This window comes from Curcuma longa, unplaced genomic scaffold (assembly GCF_044706935.1).
Source record: "Curcuma longa cultivar G26 ecotype Majalengka, Jawa Barat unplaced genomic scaffold, ITB_CL_G26_1.1 contig_23304, whole genome shotgun sequence".
NCBI lineage: Eukaryota > Viridiplantae > Streptophyta > Magnoliopsida > Zingiberales > Zingiberaceae > Curcuma > Curcuma longa.
The window spans coordinates 1,745-8,159 of NW_027432126.1; the positions used below are offsets into that span (position 1 = coordinate 1,745).

At 37.1% G+C, this 6,415-nt stretch overlaps 1 pseudogene; it reads left to right on the forward strand.

The window, feature by feature from the left end:
- Positions 1 to 686: 686 nt before the first annotated feature.
- On the forward strand, positions 687 to 4,157 carry LOC141818101 (phosphomannomutase-like; annotated as a pseudogene).
- The last annotated feature ends 2,258 nt before the right edge of the window (positions 4,158 to 6,415 follow it).

The window sequence follows — 6,415 nt, forward strand, 5'->3', positions numbered from 1 at the left end:
GAATTAGAAACTTAAGATTTTCCGATTTAGAGATTTAAGGTTTGACTTGTTCATTTTAATCGAATTAAAAATTTTAAAATTAAAATCGAATCGAAATAATTGAATCGAACATTGATTAATTCGATTTAATTAAATTTTTACTAAAAACAAAATTTGCTGCACCGTTGCGGACTGTATTATCATAAAGAGAAGAAAATATCTTGATCATCGGTTCCATGGACTTGGATGCGCTCTTGTCTCCCACTCATCTCGTGGTTGTTTAAAAAAAAAATTATTAAAATTCTAAAAATTTTAAAAATATATAGATAAATTTAAGAGATAATCACGAGAGTTTAATGATGTAAGTTTTTAAAAAATTAATTTTTTAAAAGTTATTTTATATGATTATTTTTAGTTTTTTTCCATTTAATTCGATTTGATTTAATTCGATTCGATTTAAATAAAAAAATTGGAAAAAAAAGAGGAGAAGGATTCTTTTTTTTTTTTGGGGATTTTTTTTAAAAAAATATGATATGGCTTTTAGAAATTTCCAGGCTGTAAAAAAAAATGCAATTGTAAAAACAAAGTCACAAACCCTAAAAATCCTCCCGTATCTTCCCGAGTTGCTGCACCGACTGCGCCGGAGAAAAACAATCATCGGTTCGATGGACGGTGCGCTCTCGTCTCCCTCTCCTGCGGTGGCTGCCTCGGTTCCTCCGGCGCAACCCGCGTGCTGGAGCTCGGTGTTGCAGAAGAAGCCGACGACGGCGAGAATGGCAGCGAGAATGCCCGGCGTCATCGCTCTTTTCGACGTCGATGGGACGCTCACTGCACCTAGGAAGGTTGATTTTTGGCTTCCTGGGATGGAGTGAATGAATTCCTCTGTCTTTGCAACTGACTCTTGCTTGATTTCTTTTCCTAGGCGATAACGCCGCAAATGCTCGAGTTCATGCGGGAACTGAGGAAGGTAGGCCGCAACCACTCTCCCTGATCTGTTATTTTTTGGTGGAAATGTGGGATTTTGCTTAGTTCAGCGAATGTTTAAGTGGCTTCGTTTCGGCAGGTTGTCACCGTAGGTGTTGTGGGAGGATCTGACCTGATTAAGATTACAGAACAACTTGGAAATTCAGGTCAGTTCCAACCTTTCGTTGTGCTTCTTCGTCAAAACAGTATTTATATTGCAGGCTGCACTCTTAGATAACGATAGGATCTCATTTACTGGTTGTATATTAAGAATGAAGAATTATTAATGATTTAAAAGGCTAGATTTTCAATCATTCTACAAAGCAAACAATGATGTTCTTCAATGGAATTGTTCCGTTACGGCAAGAAAGTTTGTTTTTCTACTACTGCTACTACTCCGAACCCGCATTTTTGCTAATGGTTCTTATCGCAAATGTTATCCAAACACCGGCTGATTGACTTGAATAAAAATCTATTTTAACAACATAGTGATGCCTCTTCTACTGGCAATGACTGAATCTTCCTTCTGTCACGCTATCACTCGATGGATTAGCATGAATGGAGTTCAATGCTTCAATCGGTTGATTTCAAGATGAAGACATTATGTTTTATTCACTTCTTACTGCTTGAGTTTGTGAAGGCAAGCAATGCTGGTTGTCCTGATATTTTATTGCGGTATCAGTTAGATACTGCATTGCATGCATCTTTACATTTCTTTATCATTGTGGTACACTCCTGATGTCTAACCTTCTTATGCAGTTCTAAATGACTATGACTATGTATTCTCTGAAAATGGTCTTCTTGCTCACAAAAATCAGGAACTAATTGGTCAACAGGTAACTGTAACTTTATACTATATCTTGGTTGTTACAAGATAATATTTACTTCGGTTTGTATCACTGTGAATGACTCTTGATCTGTTTTTCCCTCTGGAACATGCTTTTGAAGAAAAAAAGAGAACTTAATCAGTAGGCAGGAATATAACTCCATTTTCCAATATGTAGTTTTTTTCTTATCTAATTACAGTGCAATACTTGCTCTAATTAATAATTTGATGTGTAAATCCAGTTTACTACAGGTTTTTATGGTTCATTATTGTTGGATTCAACCAATGTTTGTTTGCTAGATGTTCTGATTTTAACTGGATCTGTTTACTATATGGCATACCTACAATCATGCAACCTTCTATCCCTGAACTGACAGTCTGTATCATTGACAGAGGTTTATTCTTTTATTAGTGAAGGAGCCTCGTCAATTTTTTTCTTGTACTCTTCATTGTTGCTTAGCTAATCATCTTCAGATGATCTAGTTCTCTTATTTTATTGCATAAGAGAGATTCAGTTTAGAGTTCAAATGGATGTTCAGTATTACACTACATAACTTATAGAATTGTAAGTGGGAATTGAAGAGATGCTACTTCAGTATCTATCATATACTAACTTTTGAAAAGAAACTCCAACCAAATTTACAGGACTAGGGTCAAGTTTAACAACTAGAACATTCTTGCCCTCTTTCCTATTCTGGTCTTGGTAATCTAAAGGATTTCTCTGATGTTTTACAGAGTTTGAAATCATTCCTCGGGGATGATAAACTGAAGGTGAGATACCATATTTAGACTGCTATTTGGTGCTGTGTTTGACTATAGCTAAAAGATTAACTTCTTGTGTAGGAGCTCATTAATTTTAGTCTCCATTATATTGCCGATTTGGAGATTCCAATAAAAAGGTGGTGAAGAATATTTTTTAGTGATAGTTTCAGTTTAACCTTTATACCTCCAACTCATATCCCTTGAGGGTTATTGGTGTTCAGAGGGACTTTTATAGAGTTTCGAAGTGGAATGTTGGAAGGAACTGCAGCCAAGAGGAACGTGATGAATTTGAAAAATATGATAAGGTTTGTACTTTTCTGTAAAATATGTTTATGATGCTCAATGTTTTGGATCTAATATTGGATGTCTCCTTAAACTATTGGTGAAAACTTGTGTTCTATTGTCTTTTAGGTTCACAATGTACGACCAAAGATGGTCTCTGTGTTTCGTGAAAAGTTTGCGCATATGGATCTAACATTCTCAATCGGGGGGCAAATAAGTTTTGACGTAAGTTAACTTATAAGCATCACCATGTGTTTATATTTTGTAGATCTAATATACGACCTATATAGCAAGATTAATCACCATTTTACTTGCTTGTTTCTGATTGTAGGTTTTCCCTAGAGGTTGGGACAAGGCTTACTGCTTGAAATACCTTGATGAATTCCAGGAAATCCACTTTTTTGGTGACAAAACCTACAAGGTAGTTTTTCTTCAGCTTTCTTCTTGAGTGCCTGTTGCTTGTCTCTGTTTCGCAACTATTGGACTTGCTAGCAATAAGTAGTTTCACATTGCTTAATTACTCTTTGCTAAGTTACTCCATAGAAATTAATTCACAAATCTGAGTTAGATTTTATTTTATATTCATTCGGTCCTTTTTAGTTGCAAATTACATCAATTTGGGACTCTCATGCACGCATTGACAGTTTAATTTACAATGAAGATACAAGCAAACAGGGATTACTCTTTATTTGTCTTGTCCAATTTGTTTATTATTCTAGGAGTAATTGCATGACCTAGTTTAGTAAATTAAGCTTTTAAAAGAGAGAAAAGTGATCCTTAAGTAGCCAAATCTTAAATGAAAGTTTAGTAGTTTGACTTCCAAGACTTTGCATCAAGGATATCTATCAATGTTTCACTGTGGCCTCAAATCATTGAAATCTTGGAAATTAATAATTTTCTTTTCTTAATCTTTCTTTGTGATACCCCAAACATATTTGTTGAACGATTGCCAGGAAAAATAATCCTTGGCATAAAAGAATCAGATTGTTCATCAGAGGTTTCCTTTTCATATAACCAATATGTGATTGATCATTGTTCAGGGAGGAAATGACTATGAAATATACGAGTCTGAACGAACTGTCGGCCATACAGGTATGCCTTGTGGATATGCTATGTTCTTAATATGTGATTTTACCCTTAATACAAAGATCTTTGCTGATAATTTATTTTGCTCTTTATGCAGTCACAAGTCCAGATGATACAGCAGTGCAGTGCAGATCTCTGTTCCTTGGAAATTAATTGGCGACGACTATCAGATTGTTCAATTCAATACTTCTTGATCATCTTCTTAATTCCTAAGCTGCTGCAGTGAGAAAATTTTATGTTCTCCAAGTTAGTAATAAATTGGCCAATTAGCCACTGGAATTGGTTAAGAGCACAGAGTTGGTTTGCTTCTTCTCAAACAAGTGTGATAATAAATTCTGATTCAGTTCACTTATTTCATTCAAAGTATATGTAAGCTCTTGTAGTTGATTTAATATAAGATTAAAACACCTGATTTGCAAGAATTTTTGAGAAGTTCCATGCCAATAGAAAGCAAGTATTTTATGAATTTGAAAAGATGATTGTGATGAGCTCATAAAAACTGTCATTTTTATGTCTATGTTTATTTATTTATTTAGTTTGGTTGATCGTTAGGAAAGAGGCCTGGACGAAAAAATGGCTGCAGAATAAATAGAAAATAACTCAACAAATTTCCAGTGAGTGTTGATAATGATAAAGAAAATACACAAATGCATTGCATGCAATAAATTAAGGATTTAAAAAAAGTATAGAGTACTTTCGTAGTTAATTAAATATTATAAATTATAAGATAATTTTAAAATATTAATTATGAAGTAATTGATTATGAAATAACTATGCAGTAGCTTGACTTTTGTACGAAATTCTTTAACGAAATAATAAAATTTTTAATTTTTTTTCATTTAGTTATAATCAATTTAATTTGGTTCGGTGGTTGTTTTGAAAATGAACAACAAATTGAGTGGAATATAATTTCCTTAGTTAATTAAATATTATGAATAAAAGATAATTTTAAAATGAAAAATGATAGAGAGCATGAAAAATGGTAGCATGAATGTAGCATGACATACTCAATTGCATGGATGTGGGTTCTATTGCATATAAGTGGGATCCATTGCATGTAGTGTGTCATGCTACATTCATGCTACCATTTTTCATGCTCGCTATCCTTACTCTTTTAAAATATTAATTCTGAAATAATTCATGATAACAATGTAACTTACTATGACTTGTTGATTATGGAGACAATCTTTAATTAAATAAGTTTTTATTGTAAAATGAACCAAGCGTATGTTGCGTGAATCAAACGCACGTAACAAATTGGTTATACATGAATTTAAAAAATTAAAAAAAAAAACAGAAAATTGTTGGATGTATGTATGGATGCAGTAATTAATTAATGGAAATTGCCGGCGAAGGAGGCAGGCGGTGCGATACTGGGGGCAGGAGCCGCCCGGGAAGCAGGTTTCAGATCATCAGCATCTTAAGCAGAAGGCGTTGCTGGGTCATGCACATCAGCAAGCGGCGGGGATACCGCCGGGCTGTCGTAGCTGTAGTTGCACAGGCTGCAGCTACAACGTGACGCCGGCGACCGAGGAGACAGATCTCCGGAAAAATTGGAAACAGCCAGGGAAGGAGGAAATCGAGATCGAGACTCAGCCGTGCTGCGGAGCTCATCGTCGATCGGCGGGGAGGCGCTCCCCGAACAGTAGCTGTTGCTGCCGCAGGAGGAGGCGGCGGCGGCGGCGGCCGCGGCGAAGCCCGGAGGAAACGTGCGAACGCAGGGCTGGCGAATGAACTTCACCACAGGCGCCGGACTGACGGGGGAGGAGGGTGCGACTGGGCCGAGTCCCGGAGGAAACGTGCGAACGCAGGGCTGGCGCTTAAACTTCATCACAGGCTGGATTCCGGAGGAAGAGGCGGCGACGGCGCCGAGGCCCGGAGGAAAGGTGCGAACGCAGGGTTGGCGCTTGAACTTCATCACAGACGGGCTGACGGGGGAGGAGGCTGCGACTGCGGCGGCGAAGCCCGGAGGAAACGTGCGAACACAGGGCTGGCGCTTGAACTTCACCACAGCCGGGCTGATGGGGGAAGAGGGTGCGACTACGGCGACGCCCGGAGGAAAGGAGCGGACGCAGGGCTGGCGCTTAATCTTGATCACCTCAGTCGGCTTCCGCTTCGTCGCATATCGCTTCGTCATTGAATTGAATGAACGAAACAGTCGCGATCACTTCGCCTTGCGAGTGAGTGTGTTTATATATAAAAAAAAATCCAGAAAAAAACGCAACAGAAACAATGAACTCTCCAGATGATGCCATAGAGGAGGATAAGCAATGAACGGTCCAGATGAACCTCGTTGTTGACTTCATGATATCAATAAAAAGTGCAGGGGTAGAATAACGAAAGTGAACTAACGGAAAGTAAAACGGATTTTTATCAATAAAAAAGTGCGGTGAAATAAAGTTCTGAAATTTAATTTCAAAAACATACTTAATTTTAAAAATATTTTTTCAACCCTAAATTTAATTATTATATTTAAACTGGATCAAATTGAATCGAACAAATAAAAATTTAATTATT